Here is a 15,475-nt window from a genome sequence, read left to right as displayed (position 1 = left end):
GAAGCGCCGGTCTCCGTCTCGTTACACGCCGCCCGATCCACGCATCGTGCAAATGGTGTCTGGCCTGCGGCAAAACGAGTCCGACGCCCTCCTTCGCCAGGGTCTTCGGTGGATTCCTTGGACTTTGAGGGGGGGAGGGATGTTATAACCTGCCTGCTTACCATTGGCTGGGGACTAATGACAATCCCATAATCCTATGGGAGTATGAGCTTCCCCAATGAGGGGGGTGGAGAAATCATTAGCAGACTCCCTGCATAAATAAAGCTGGCCAGTTTGGAACCAGCCAGGAAGGAGTGAACAGCAAGGGAGGTTGATGCTGCTGCTGTTGTGTATATATATGTTATTGTAAATAAATGTTATTTCTTTGTATCCTTAAAACTCGTGCTGGATTCTTCATGGCCCTCACAAGAAAAAATTCAAATTTGAACTGAGGGGAAGGATGGAGGGGTTCTACAATTCATGGGCGTTATTCATTACGCACTTTCGAGAATTGGATCACATTGAACATTAGTTGGGCAGTTCACTCTCAAGGGTTGATTCGCTGCTGAGTGACCCTGCCAAGAAGACCGATTTGAACTTGGGGGCTTTACTTTATAGTCTCCAGGGGCTTCCCGCCCTTCGGGGCGGACCCTGTATCTGGTTCCAAATGGTTGGAGTGCGTTCCGATCGCTTGGATCGATTTCTCCAATACTGGAGTTATTTCCTGATCGCGGGGCGGTCCCTAAATGTCCGTTGGCCTTCCTTTGTCTTGGTTCCTGTTGGCGCCAAGGAGTCTGGCTTGGCCTTATTCACCTGAAGTGTATCAATTCTGCCTCATTACTATGCAGATGGCTGCTGGTTTCAGTGCTGTCTGGTTTTTGCAAGTTCCAATACACAGGATTTCTGCACTTGCTCGTTTTTGCCTGTGTTGGCTGAATTTCCCTTTAGTCTTTGCGGTTCTCTATTTTAAGTCAGGAAGTGGCCAACCCAGGTGACGGCACACCCTCCTTGTGATCCCTAACGCGAAGTGTGAAGGATCACATAACTGCGTTGTCTTCATTCCCTGACCCAGCGAGCACTCTTCCATGGCCTCTACACTAACCGTAACTATGCAGTAAAAATTTTAACTAACAATTTCTAAGTGGCGCTATGTCAGACAGGGACATGCATTACAACATCCCAAAAAAACGGTATCTCTAACTGTCCTCAATAAACTACATTCACTAAAACATTCAATCATACTAATCTTCCGAACAATACAAAAATAAAAGCAGCAATCACATTTTTCCTCTGGCTTGGCAGTCAAGCACAGGGGTGTACAATATTTCCATTTCTTTATTGCCAAAAGATGCAACACAAATGGTCTTTATTGTAGATCAAGGGGTTCGGGGGCCTGGTGATAACCGAAAATAGGGGATCTTATCCTGTATACCGGGGTGCGAGAGCGGTAGGCTCTCCTTCGCCATTTCCTCATGCGGATAATCTGCACGATGCTGCAGAATATCGCCAGTACTAGAAGGGATTCAGTTACGTATGATAGTGAATATCAGGTTATGAACGTATCACACCACGATGGTGTGTCGGTGACTATCTCGGGGTTAACTATTTCAGGGTGGAGTGTATGGTAGGGGTGGGAATCATTCACGGCCTGTGTGGTAGGGGTCAGGGGGGTAGCATTCGCGCCCAACCGGATACAAATTACAATAACGACAAAAAACACGTATGACGTCTTCATTGTTGTCTTCTTTCCTTTTCGTCTCTTCCTTTCCGTTTCTTCTCTCTTCCTGGAGCTTCTGGAATTCTGTGGATCAAGCATAGTTTCTGTTACTGTCTTGGTTAATATCTAATGTCTGTCTTGTAGTGCCAATTTCCCTTTATAATTTGTCACCATGTGTGACTCCCTCATTTATTTTTTTTAAACCGAAAATTTGGACTAGGCACACTTAAAAAAACTGAAACAGTGCGAGCCGTCTCGCAGGCTGTGCGATTTACCATCCAAATGTTTGAGGATGTAAATAGCATAGGGATGGCAACCTAAGGGTTGCCCGAAAACAAAACAAAACTTTTTGAACCAAGAGTGCTGAAATGAGGTGTGTATGGGCCGCGACGGGTAAGATTTGGATGGAATCCCCGGGTAGGACGGTGATCAATGCCGTATGCGTTCTACCCGAGTGTAGCTGACCAGAGGGGCGTCCTCAGGCAGGGCGGAGACCAATGCCGTTTCTCCACTGCCTGAGCAACCGGCAAGAAATGTCGTCATCGTGGGGGGTTGCCGTATTGGTTCCACCTTCGAACCAGAAGAGCAGTTATGAACGGGGGTCTGGCAAGCTCTCAGCGGTTTCTGCCGATGAGCGTGCTGGCAAGTTTTCATAGGTTTCCGCCGACAAATAAGGCGTGGGGCCGTGGAAAAAAAAATTCCGATCTTACGTACAACACATAACAATAACATTAACGAACAAACATTGAACAACATGCTGCAGGTTCCATCAGAAAGGACACTGTTTCTCCCAAGCGGTTCCTTTTTAAAACATCATCTGGACACCTCAGTTATCAGTTGCGAACAGGGTCGCAAAGGGGTTCTCGCTTTGGGAGTCAGACTCAAAGTCGTCATCTTCTCCCGGATGCCATACTCTCGAATGTATAAGGGCTGATAGGGCTGCATGGTGCGATTTGGGGTCCATCTCGTCGCTCCGGACGAGCCTGTATGAGTTATCTTGGTGCCAAAAGGTGGTGTCTAGTTCTGTGGGTACGGAATCGTCATCGTAGGGCGGTGGTATTTGGTGGGGTTTGTTGAGGAAAGTAATGAGGAATGGATCACTCGAATCATGGTCAGATTTGCTGGGTGTGGGTCCTGTTGCATGGGGATAGTAGGAGGCGTGCTGTGGCTATTTCCTGTGTCACAGTCGCTGTCGCTGCTGCTGCTGTCTGTGGGCGTTCCGGGGCGGAGTCTAGAGGTCGGGAGTGGAGTCGAGGGTGAGTCCGTGGATGTGGTGGACGTGTTGGGGGAGGTAGGGATACGTTGGGTGTGGGCGGGGTGTGGTCTGCTGCGTCGAGCATGATGTGGTGTGCGTGATTGGACTGTGGGCCATATGCCTTAAGCTGGTTAATATGGAACCACGCAGTCTTTCCGTTGGGGTATTTAACTTTATACACTGAGGGGCTTACTTTGTCCGCAATGGAGTACGGACTCGAATACTTCGGTGACAGGAATGTGTTGGGGTTATAAATTGAGAGCATGACCTGCTGTCCTACCTCAAACTCAGTCGCATGCACTGTCCTGTCGAAACAGGCCTTGCTCTGTTTCTTCCTTGTGCCTAATTTTACTGCGGCTGCTAGCTGAGCCGTTTTTACATTCTCAACTAATTGTTGCACTGCGTTCTCGTGTGTGAGAGCCGTCACTTCGGGGCTGGTCAAGTCCAATCCTAATAAAAATTCTATGCCTTTCATGGGGTGTCCGGTCATGAGAGTGTGTGGGGTGTAACCTGTGGAAGTTGAGACAGTATTTCTCAAAAACATCAGCGCAAAAAGGAGGACTGAATCCCAAGTGGTATTGTTCTGTTGGACCATTTTCCTGAGGGTTGCTTTTCGGGTCGGATTCATTCGCTCCACGATACCACTTGACTGGGGGTGGTATGCGATGTGGAATTTTTGGGTAATGCCAAATATCGTGAGAACGTTCTTCATGACACGTCCCGTAAAATGGGAACCTTGGTCGGATTCAATGCTGCGGGGGAGTCCCCATCTCATAAAGATGTGGTGGGTTAAGATCTTTGCGGTGGTCTTTGCCGTGTTCGTTCTAGATGGGAATGCCTCTACCCATTTCGTAAAAGTGTCTATGACGACTAGTACGTATTTGTAACCATTCCTGGAAGGGGGCAATGGTCCTATAAAATTGATCTGGAGGTTAGTCTAGGGGCCGTTAACGGGGCGGGTGTGACTAAGTTGAGCTTTCTTTGCGTATCTGGCCGGATTGTTCTGGGCACAGATAAGGCAATTCTCAACGTAGTGTGTTACGTCTTCTTTTAAATTTGGCCACCAACAGAGCTGCCTGAGGTGGGCTGTAGTGGGATCAATTCCCTGATGTCCATGACTGTCATGGAACAAACAAATGAGCTGATTCCTGGCCTGTTCAGGAACCACATAAAGGGTGTCTTTTAACACCACACCATCATGTGTGGTCAGTGCATTTTTAAATCTATCATAGGGTGCTGTAAATTGTCCTTTTAAAATCTCCCTGAGATTGCTATCCTGCTTCTGGGCTTACACTAAATCCTCGATATTAGTCTGCGAGACCTGAACTGCATTCACTGGTGCGCTTTCGGGGGGTGTCCAAAAATATCCATGCCTGGAACCTGCTTTGGCCAGTGCGTCGGCTTTTACATTTCCAGGTTGGGAGGAACGGTGGTGACTGCGAACTTTAACAATACCAAAGGTCCTGTCCTGTGCTTTCTATAAAATGTGGCGGAGCAATGGGGCTGAAGGGAGAGGTTTTCCGTCTGCGGAAACAAATCCTCTTGCTTTCCACAGGGGTAGGAATTCTGTAAGGCTATTGCAGACATAGAGTCTGTCTGAGTATATGTCTGCTGGGCTGGGGAAGGAATCTGGGTGATCTATAATATACGCAACGGCTGCTAGTTCTGCCGCCTGCGCGCCTAAGTGGCCTGGTAGCTTTAAGGAGATCTCTTCGAGGGAGCGTCCCTGCGCGTCCTCGACATATATGCCGCATCCTGTACTGCGCTTCCCTTCTAATACTGTAGAAGAACCATCCACATATATCCTTAAGGGTTCGCACGTGTCTGTGGGCTGGGGGCTCTGGGGTGGACTACCTATCTTTCTGGGGGGTGTTTTTGCAATAAAGGGGCCTGTGTTGTGGTGCGGTGAGATGATTTCACATTTGTGGGGGGTGCCTGGGTACTGAAGGTTATCGGCTAAGAAAGTGTGGGTCTTGGTCCGCTTAACGGTGATGTCCCGTCCCTGCAAAAGAAGGGTCCATCTGGCTGCTCTGATCTGGCTTACTGTACCGTCCTTAAGTTGTCCGTCTAGTAAAAGTTGGGTGGGGGTGTGTTCCGTGAGGATTGTGATGGGGTTTAGTCTGGTGATGTATGAGAAGTATTGGACTACCCAGAAAACTGCGAGCAGGTGCCTTTCACAAGCCGAAAATCCCTGCTCCACAGGATCTAAAAGTCTGGAGGCGTAAGCCACGGGTCTTAACTGTTCGTGCCGTTCCTGGAGGAGCACGGCCGAAAGGGTGCGGTCTGTGCTAGCTATCTCTATAGCATAGGGGGAAAGCGGATCTGGAACTTGTAGTGTGGGGGCTGCAATGAGGGCTCTTTTCAAAGCATCCACAACATCCCTATGCTGCGGAAGACATTCCCAAAGGGCTCCTTTCTTTAGGAGTTCCGAGAGGGGTGCTGCCTTGCTGGCGAAACCTTTGTTGCAGGGAAAAAAGTCAACCTGAGTCAGAAGTTTGAATCGCAAGACAGGGTTTATTGTCTGGAGCTCCAGGGAGAACAGCGGGCCGGAGTTAAAAGACATCACGGTCCACACTGAACTCAAAGTACATACAGAAAGGCTTCATCTTATATAATACAGATTTCTTACAAGTTTTGGCGGGCTTTTGGGTTAATGCATATTTACAGTTTTACCCTGCAGACATGATTCTTGGCGGGCTTATTCATGAAGGTATTATCGTAAGTTAGTTTCAGTGGGCCATTACCGGTTCCCACTTCACAGCTCATTCATTCATGATTTCATTCATTCATAGTTTTCGCGGGCTTCCTGGCTCTGACGTCAATACCATGCTTTTTAATAGGATTTATTTAGGTTCACAATAGAGCTCCCTTTAACTAGATTAAATGGTGATGGCTTTTGGCTGACGGTTGAGATATGTTCCGGGTTTCATAACGAGGTGTTAAATGCAGGCTTTGTATTGATTGGGAATACTTTATTGTCCTGATAGGATCTGTGTCTGTGCTTTTTAAGTGTGGTCTTTCTGTGCTACCCATCTGATTTAACCCTTTGCCTGTTTCTGATACAGTGTCAGCCATGATTTATGGTCTTGATCCGTTGTCCCGAATTTTCCCCTTACACCGTCAATATGGTTCCGGCAGTAGCCAACCAGTCGCAAAAATGAACGGAGGGCTGAAACATTCTGGGGAAGGGGCAATTTGGCAATCGAGTCAATTCTTTTGTGCTCAATCTCGCGTTTACCGTGCGTGATAATCGTACCCAAATATATCACCTTGTTTTCCAAAATCTGGGCCTTTTTTGGGTTTACTTTGCAACCAATCTGTTGTAGGAGTTCCAGGAGTTCGGACAGAAGCTCGATGTGCTCTGCCTTGGTGTCTGTCTGCAGTAATAGGTCGTCCACATACTGGACCAGACATTCGGGACGAGAAAATTTTGATAATCCATTTGCCAGCTGTCGGTGGAAAATGGAGGGGGAGTTGTGGAATCCTTGTGGAAGGCATGTCCACGTGTACTGCTGACTTTTAAAAGTGAAGGCAAATTTGTATTGGCACACTTTTGCCAATGGGATGGACCAGAATCCGTTACTGATGTCCAAAACCATAAAATATTGTGAGTTGAGTCCATGTTTGAGCATGGTCTCGGGACTTGTGGCTACCGTGGGGGCTGCTGCGGGGGTGACTTTGTTGAGTTCCCGGTAATCGATGGTCAGTCGCCATGATCCATCGGGCTTTCGCACTGGCCAAATCGGGGCATTATTAGACGAGGCTACTGATCTGAGTACGCCCTGCTCTAATAAGCTGTCGATCACTTTTGAGATTTCTCCCTCTGCCTCTTGGGGAAATCCATATTGCTTTTGGGGTCTAGGGTTAGGTCCTGTGATTTGAACAGAACCAGTCATCCGGCCACAGTCGTGTTTGTGGGTCGCGAATGATGTCCTGTGCTTCTGCAGAACTGCCCTAACCTGCTTGTCTGTGCTAATTGTGGTTGGGTCAAACCAGAAATCTCCGACTGCGCTAATCTTGTTTGAGTATTCACCTATTGTGAGCCTTGCGGATTTTGCCATTTTCCAGACACACTGGTTGACTGGATCAAAGGACAGGTTGTGGGAATTCATAAAATCGATGCCCAAAATGTGTTCTGCTGTGTGGGGCAGGTCGACTAAGACTATGGGGTGCTTGGTGGTGATGTTGCCGATTTGAATGGGTACAGGGGCGGTGATGTGTCCCTGTTGTGAGTGGCCTGTAAAGCCGCTGAGGGTGATTGTGGCTGTAGTGGGCCACGTGTCTTTTTGGAACATGGTGGAGGAATTTATTGTGGTGCGGGACCCTCCTGTGTCCCAGAGAAATTCGATGGGCTGTCCCCGTACTTTTGCTGCAACTACTGGTCAGCCGGACCTATCCCAAAGGATGTCGCAGACCCAAGTGGGGGAGCCCGAACACCGTCAGTCAGTTCCGTTCAGGTCCCCTTGGTCTGAACGGGTGCTTACACTATGGACTGGCTTTGTCCTGTTTATATTTAGAGTGCCTGCCTGCTGGGCTCTCTGTGGCTTTTGTGGGGCATTGCATTCTCGTGCAAAGTGTCCTAATTGTCCACAGTTGTAACACTCCTGTGGTTTCTGTGGGGGGCTGTTCCTGCCTTTGTTTACCCATGCGGGGTTCTGGAGCATCTTAACTATGTGGATATCTGCCTCTGCCTGCTGTTCTTCGGGTTTCTTAATTACGGGTTTGTTTTGGACAGATTGCTCCCAGGTGCGGGACAATCTTTTTAAAACCCATTTCTCATTGTGGGCTTCCTCTGAGGGGTCATAGTTGGTACAGGCTTTTTGTCCTGCCTCTGTGGCATGGGAGATAAGGGTGCGGGTCCATTTGGCCATACCGTCTTGGGACAAATGGGCGCGTTCTAAATTGCCGAAAACGACTGTGAAATGGATCCACAGGCGTCCAGCAAACGCTGTGGGGTATTCTGTCTTTTTGTGCCTGCACTTATTCAGGCCTTCTATGGGGTCACCTCTGTTGTAGCCGATCGCGTCTAGGATCGCCGTGTGCATCTCTGCAAGGGTGCCTCCTCCTACATTCTCTGGGTCGGGAAGGGCTGCTACAACTAAAGGGTCTAAGCTTAAAACTGTGAGCTTCACTTGCTCACGCTCATCCAGGCCGTACATGGTCGCCTGCTGCTTTACTCTGGCAAAGAAGTGGTGGGGGTCTGAGGTGGGGAGGAACGGTGTGACTTTCTCGCACGCGTCCTGTAATTCGGTCACGGTTAAGGGGGTCGTGTACAGGAATTCCGTGTCTCCTTCCGATGTGACTGTGCGGTGGGTGGTTACTGGATTCATGGGTGCCTGAATTATCTGCTCTGTGGGGGGCTGGGGCGCTTTTCTCTTCTGGGGCCTTCCTTGCGCACATGTTCCCTGAACATATCCATTTAATTCGCGGTCTCATTTAATTCTTCCCAATCCGGGCCGACTTCTGCATCTAACTGGGATCCAAAGGTGCTCTGGAACCCATTCTGAACTGAAAGCAAAGACTGCAGTTCTGCAATCTGCTTCCGGCACTTTGCGTGATCTAGTGAGCTCTGTCTGTGCTCCGTGGTGGCAGCATGGAGTGCTCGTAATGCTGCTTTCAGGTCGCTACACTGCCTTTGCAATGCCTCTACCGGTTTCTCTGTTTCCTCTCTTACCAGGACTGCACCTTTTCGTACTGTGTCTGGAAGCTGCTTAGGTGCGCCAGACAAGACTGGTGTGCCCTCTTGGCATCATGGGCAGCACGGTAGCATTGTGGATAGCACAATTGCTTCACAGCTCCAGGGTCCCAGGTTCGATTCCAGCTTGGGTCACTGTCTGTGCGGAGTCTGCACATCCTCCCCGTGGGCGTGGGTTTCCTCCGGGTGCTCCGGTTTCCTCCCACAGTCCAAAGATGTGCAGGTTAGGTGGATTGGCCGTGATAAATTGCCCTTAGTGACCAAAATTGCCCTTAGTATTGGGTGGGGTTACTGGGTTATGGGGATAGGGTGGCGGTGTTGACCTTGGGTAGGGTGCTCTTTCCAAGAGCCGGTGCAGACTCGATGGGCCGAATGGCCTCCTTCTGCACTGTAAATTCTATGATAATCTATGATATGATCATCCACCTCTCCGTCCTTTGCTGCTAAATTCTTTCTCAACTCTATGTTCTCTTTCTCAACCTCACTTACATCGACTTTGGTCATTCGATGTACTCTTTACGGAGCATCCGAACGACCTCCACTGTGCCTCGCAATTGTGCCAGACAGGACACGATTGCCACCGGCTTGCGTGCTTTTCCCACGCTTTTCTTATGAATCTCTGACAGGTTCTCCCACCAAGTATGTCCTATTCTCCCGGGTTCTGTTTCCTTATTCTCACAGAATTCACTCCAAAGGGGCCATCCTTTCCCTTTGAGGTACTTCCTGATTTCCTCTTCCCAAACGGGACACTGTCCTTCTCTGCTGCTGGTCGCTGCGACCACAAATTCTTCGGGGTTCATGAGGCATTGCATTGCTTGCATTGCCATCTTTCCTCTCTAAATACTCTCTTAAAATTTGGAACGAGGGGTATTAAGGCGATGCTGTAATTACGGGTACGGCTTTCGCTATTTTCCGGACTACAAACTCCCGACAGTTTTTCGCAACAAAAATCTATCAGTTTTACCTTATAGCCCTGTTAGTTACGCATGCATTAACACACTTCCGAATTACGAGGATTGTTCAGAACTGCTTGAACACTTAGAACATAGAACATAGAACAATACAGCGCAGTACAGGCCCTTCGGCCCACGATGTTGCACCGAAACAAAAGCCATCTAACCTACACTATACCATTATCATCCATATGTTTATCCAATAAACTTTTAAATGCCCTCAATGTTGGCGAGTTCACTACTGTAGCAGGTAGGGCATTCCACGGCCTCACTACTCTTTGCGTAAAGAACCTACCCCTGACCTCTGTCCTACATCTATTACCCCTCAGTTTAAGGCTATGTCCCCTCGTGCTAGCCATTTCCATCCGCGGGAGAAGGCTCTCACTGTCCACCCTATCTAACCCTCTGATCATTTTGTATGCCTCTATTAAGTCTCCTCTTAACCTTCTTCTCTCTAACGAAAACAACCTCAAGTCCATCAGCCTTTCCTCATAAGATTTTCCCTCCATACCAGGCAACATCCTGGTAAATCTCCTCTGCACCCGTTCCAAAGCCTCCACGTCCTTCCTATAATGCGGTGACCAGAACTGTACGCAATACTCCAAATGCGGCCGTACCAGAGTTCTGTACAGCTGCAACATGACCTCCTGACTCCGGAACTCAATCCCTCTACCAATAAAGGCCAACACTCCATAGGCCTTCTTCACCACCCTATCAACCTGGGTGGCAACTTTCAGGGATCTATGTACATGGACACCTAGATCCCTCTGCTCATCCACACTTTCAAGAACTTTTCCATTAGCCAAATATTCCACATTCCTGTTTTTCCTTCCAAAGTGAATCACCTCACACTTCTCTACATTAAACTCCATTTGCTACCTCTCAGCCCAGCACTGCAGCTTATCTATATCCCTCTGTAACCTGCTACTTCCTTCCACACTATCGACAACACCACCGACTTTAGTATCGTCTGCAAATTTACTCACCCACCCTTCTGCGCCTTCCTCTAGGTCATTGATAAAAATGACAAACAGCAACGGCCCCAGAACAGATCCTTGTGGTACTCCACTTGTGACAGAACTCCATTCTGAACATTTCCCATCAACCACCACCCTCTGTCTTCTTTCAGCTAGCCAATTTCTGATCCACATCTCTAAATCACACTCAATCCCCAGCCTCCGTATTTTCTGCAATAGCCTACCGTGGGGAACCTTATCAAACGCTTTGCTGAAATCCATATACACCACATCAACTGCTCTACCCTCGTCTACCTGTTCAGTCACCTTCTCAAAGAACTCGATAAGGTTTGTGAGGCATGACCTACCCTTCACAAAGCCATGCTGACTATCCCTGATCATATTATTCCTATCTAGATGATTATAAATCTTGTCTCTTATAATCCCCTCCAAGACTTTACCCACTACAGACGTGAGGCTCACCGGTCTATAGTTGCCGGGGTTGTCTCTGCTCCCCTTTTTGAACAAAGGGACCACATTTGCTATCCTCCAGTCCTCTGGCACTATTCCTGTATCCAATGATGACATAAAAATCAAAGCCAATGGTCCAGCAATCTCTTCCCTGGCCTCCCAGAGAATCCTAGGATAAATCCCATCAGGTCCCGGGGACTTATCTATTTTCAGCCTGTCCAGAATTGCCAACACCTCTTCCCTACGTACCTCAATGCCATCTAATCTATTTACCTGGAGCTTAGCATTCTCCTCCACAACATTATCTTTTTCCTGAGTGAATACTGACGAAAAATATTCATTTAGTATCTCGCCTATCTCTTCAGGCTCTACACACAACTTCCCATCCCTGTCTTTGACTGGTACTACTCTGTCCCTAGTCATTCGCTTATTCCTGACATACCTATAGAAAGCTTTTGGGTTTTCCTTGATCCTTCCTGCCAAATACTTCTCATGTCCCCTCCCTGCTCATCTTAGCTCTCTCTTTAGATCCTTCCTCGCTACCTTGTAACTATCCATCGCCCCAACTGAAACTTCACACCTCATCTTCACATAGGCCTCCTTCTTCCTCTTAACAAGAGATTCTACTTCTTTGGTAAACCACGGTTCCCTCGCTCGGCACCTTCCTCCCTGCCTGACTGGTACATACTTATCAAGAACACGCAGTAGCTGATCCTTGAACAAGCTCCACTTATCCAGTGTGTCCAAAACTTGCAGCCTACTTCTCCACCTTATCCCCCCCAAGTCACGTCTAATGGCATCATAATTTCCCTTCCCCCAGCTATAACTCTTGCCCTGCGGTGTATACTTATCCCTTTCCATCCTTAACGTAAACGTCACCGAATTGTGGTCACTGTCCCCAAAGTGCTCACCTACCTCCAAATCCAACACCTGGCCTGGTTCATTACCCAAAACCAAATCCAATGTGGCCTCGCCTCTTGTTGGCCTGTCAACAAACTGTGTCAGGAAACCCTCCTGCACACACTGAACAAAAAACGACCCATCTAATGTACTCGAACTATATCTTTACCAGTCAATATTTGGAAAGTTAAAGTCTCCCATAATAACTACCCTATTACTTTCGCTCTTATCCAGGATCATCCTCGCCATCCTTTCCTCTACATCCCGAGAACTATTTGGAGGCCTATAGAAAACTCCCAACAGGGTGACCTCTCCTTTCCTGTTTCTAACCTCAGCCCATACTACCTCGGAAGATGAGTCCCCATCTAGCATCCTCTCCGCCACCGTAATACTGCTCTTGACTAGCAGCGCCACACCTCCCCCTCTTTTGCCTCCTTCTCTGAGCTTACTAAAACACCTAAACCCCGGAACCTGCAACATCCATTCCTGTCCCTGCTCTATCCACGTCTCCGAAATGGCCACAACATCGAAGTCCCAGGTACCAACCCATGCTGCCAGTTCCCCTACCTTATTTCGTATACTCCTGGCATTGAAGTAGACACACTTCAAACCACCTACCTGAACACTGGCCCCCTCCTGCGACGTCAAATCGGAGCTCCTGACCTCTATACTCTCATTCTCCCTTACCCTAAAACTACAATCCAGGTTCCCATGCCCCTGCTGCATTAGTTTAAACCCCCCCAAAGAGCACTAACAAATCTCCCCCCCCAGGATATTTGTGCCCCGCAGGTTCAGATGTAGACCATCCTGTCTGTAGAGGTCCCACCTTCCCCAGAAAGAGCCCCAGTTATCCAGAAATCTGAATCCCTCCCGCCTGCACCATCCCTGTAGCCACGTGTTTAATTGCTCTCTCTCCCTATTCCTCATCTCACTATCACGTGGCACGGGCAACAACCCAGAGATAACAACTCTGTTTGTTCTAGTTCTGAGCTTCCATCCTAGCTCCCTGAAAGCCTGCCTGACATCCTTATCCTCTTTCCTACCTATGTCGTTAGTGCCAATGTGGACCACGACTTGGGGCTGCTCCCCCTCCCCCTTAAGGACCCGGAAAACACGATCCGAGACATCACGTACCCTTGCACCTGGGAGGCAACATACCAAACGTGAGTCTCTCACGCTCCCACAAAATCTCCTATCTGTGCCCCTGACTATAGAGTCCCCAATTACTAATGCTCTGCTCTTCTCCCCCCTTCCCTTCTGAGCAACAGGGACAGACTCTGTGCCAGAGGTCTGTACCCCATGGCTTACCCCTGGTAAGTCCCCCCCCCCACAAGTATCCAAAGCGGTATACTTGTTTCTCAGGGGAACGACCGCAGGGGATCCCTGCACTGACTGTTTTTTCCCCGTCCCTCTTACAGTTACCCATCTATCTCCAATCTTTGGTGTAACTAATTCCCTGAAGCTGCTATCTATGACCCCCTCTGCCTCCTGAATGATCCGAAGTTCTTCCAACTCCAGCTCCAGTTCCCTAACTCGGTCTTGGAGGAGCTGGAGATGGCAGCACTTCCTGCAGGTAAAATCAGCAGGGACACTAACGGCATCCCTCACCTCAAACATCCTGCAGGAGGAACATTGCACTCCCTTCCCTGCCATTCCTCTAACTTTCTACCAAGATCTGGCTAACAACTAAATTAAATTTTTTTATATATAAAAAAAAATAAAAAAATTATTAATAACAATAATAAAATATGGTACTTACCTCACACCAAAGGGTTTTATTATTAGGTTAGAGGAGGAGGGCGGGTGGGAGACACTACACGTGTAGTGTCTCGGGTTTCCTCTCCACCAGAATTTATTGGTGAGGGTCTTCCCAGAAGTCCGCGGGTCGACTTCCTGTTCCCACCTTAAACACTAGAATTTTTAAAAAAAAATTATTTGAAGGGGAAACTTACCTCCCAGAAATCACTTCCGCACTGCCCCCGCTGAAATGGAATAGCCTGCTCCGCTCCTGCTGAAATCGACTTGGCCTGCAAGGTAAGCAAGTTGTTAATCTGCGCTTTTTCAAAATTCCCGCGCTGATTCTAAGGTCCCAGCTCTCACTCCCGAACTCAATAGCTGACCTGCAAGGTAAGCAAGTTAATCTGTACTCACCTCACCACAGACAGCGACCTTTTAAATGGTCCCCTCTGCCTCGCAGCCCCTGCGCTTTTTCAAAATTCCCGCGCTGATTCTAAGGTCCCAGCTCTCACCCCCGAACTCAACAGCTGACCTGCAAGGTAAGCAAGTTAATCTGTCAAATTGCACACTACGAGATAGGCGCTCCAAACTTGTGGCTTTTCTGTTCCCAATTAGGTTCTAATTCAAATTTTGGGTTCTCCCGGAGTGGTTAAGCCACTTCTAAGTCGGGTCCCATCAGGATGTCGCCAGTAATATGTTGCTAACTTTGGTTGGTTCAATTTTCGTAATTTGCTCTGTTTCTATAACCTTTGCTCTAGAGTCGCCAGGTATCTTTATGTTACCACCACGAGGTTCAAGTTCAAGTACTGATCAATAACTCAACACACCAATTAGTAAGATTCAAATCAAAACACATTTATTATGCACAGTAAATCGCTACTCATGCATAAACTCTACTTTCTAGACTATTCTCTATCACTAAAAGGCCTAAACTTAGCTTCGGAATTGGCCCACCAGGTCAGGGGAACAAATGGCCTTTCATTCAATTCTGAGTCTGCAGGAGTCAAAAGCTGGTATGGACTCGTAGCGTGCATTGACTGGAGACTTACTTGGTTGGTGCGGCAGTTTGGGCAGTTCACTCTCAAGGGTTGATTCGCTGCTGAGTGACCCTGCTAAGAAGACTGATTTGAACTTGGGGGCTTTACTTTATAGTCCCCAGGGGTTTCCCGCCCTTTGGGGCGGACCCTGTACCTGGTTCAAATGATTGGACTGCGTTCCGATCACTTGGATCGATTTCCCCAATACTGGAGTTGTTCCCTGATCGCTGGGCGGTCCCTAAATGTCCGTTGGCCTTCCTTTGTCTTGGCTCCTGCTGGCGCTGAGGAGTCTGGCTTGGCCTTATTCACCTGAAGTGTATCAATTGTGCCTGGGAATCGCTCATTACTATGCAGATGGCTGCTGGTTTCAGTGCTGTCTGGTTTTTGCAAGTTCTAATACACAGGATTTCTGCACTTGCTGGTTTTTGCCTGTGTTGGCTGAATTTCCCTGTAGTCTTTGCGGTTCTCCATTTTAAGTCGGGAAGTGGCCAATCCAGGTGGCTACAGTTCTGTACATAAAAGGCAGGACAAATCCATCCCAACCAATTAACCTATCGGTCCACTCTAATCTTAGAATCACCACACTGCAGAAGCAGACCATTTCACTCATTCCTAAGGGGCAATTTAGCACGGCCAGCTAAACTTACACATATTTGGTCTGCAGGAGGAAACCAGAGCACCCGGAGGAAATCCACACAGACACAGGGAGAACTTGCAAACTCCACACAATCACTCAAGGCTGGAATTGAACCTGGGTCCCAGGCACTGTGAAAGA

At 48.3% G+C, this 15,475-nt stretch overlaps 1 long non-coding RNA gene across 1 annotated transcript; it reads right to left on the bottom strand.

Moving 5' to 3' along the window:
- Positions 1-1,277: 1,277 nt before the first annotated feature.
- On the bottom strand, positions 1,278-14,200 carry LOC140403759 (uncharacterized). Its single transcript, XR_011938410.1, has 3 exons — positions 14,078-14,200; positions 13,879-13,953; positions 1,278-1,780 (listed from the first exon to the last, which is right to left on the bottom strand). It is a non-coding gene; the product is annotated as an uncharacterized lncRNA (long non-coding RNA).
- Positions 14,201-15,475: the final 1,275 nt, after the last annotated feature.

The sequence above is a fragment of the Scyliorhinus torazame genome, chromosome 29 (assembly GCF_047496885.1).
Source record: "Scyliorhinus torazame isolate Kashiwa2021f chromosome 29, sScyTor2.1, whole genome shotgun sequence".
Lineage (NCBI taxonomy): Eukaryota > Metazoa > Chordata > Chondrichthyes > Carcharhiniformes > Scyliorhinidae > Scyliorhinus > Scyliorhinus torazame.
The sequence above is the reverse complement of the archived record's forward strand: the minus strand, read 5'-3'. Positions and strand labels throughout refer to the sequence as shown.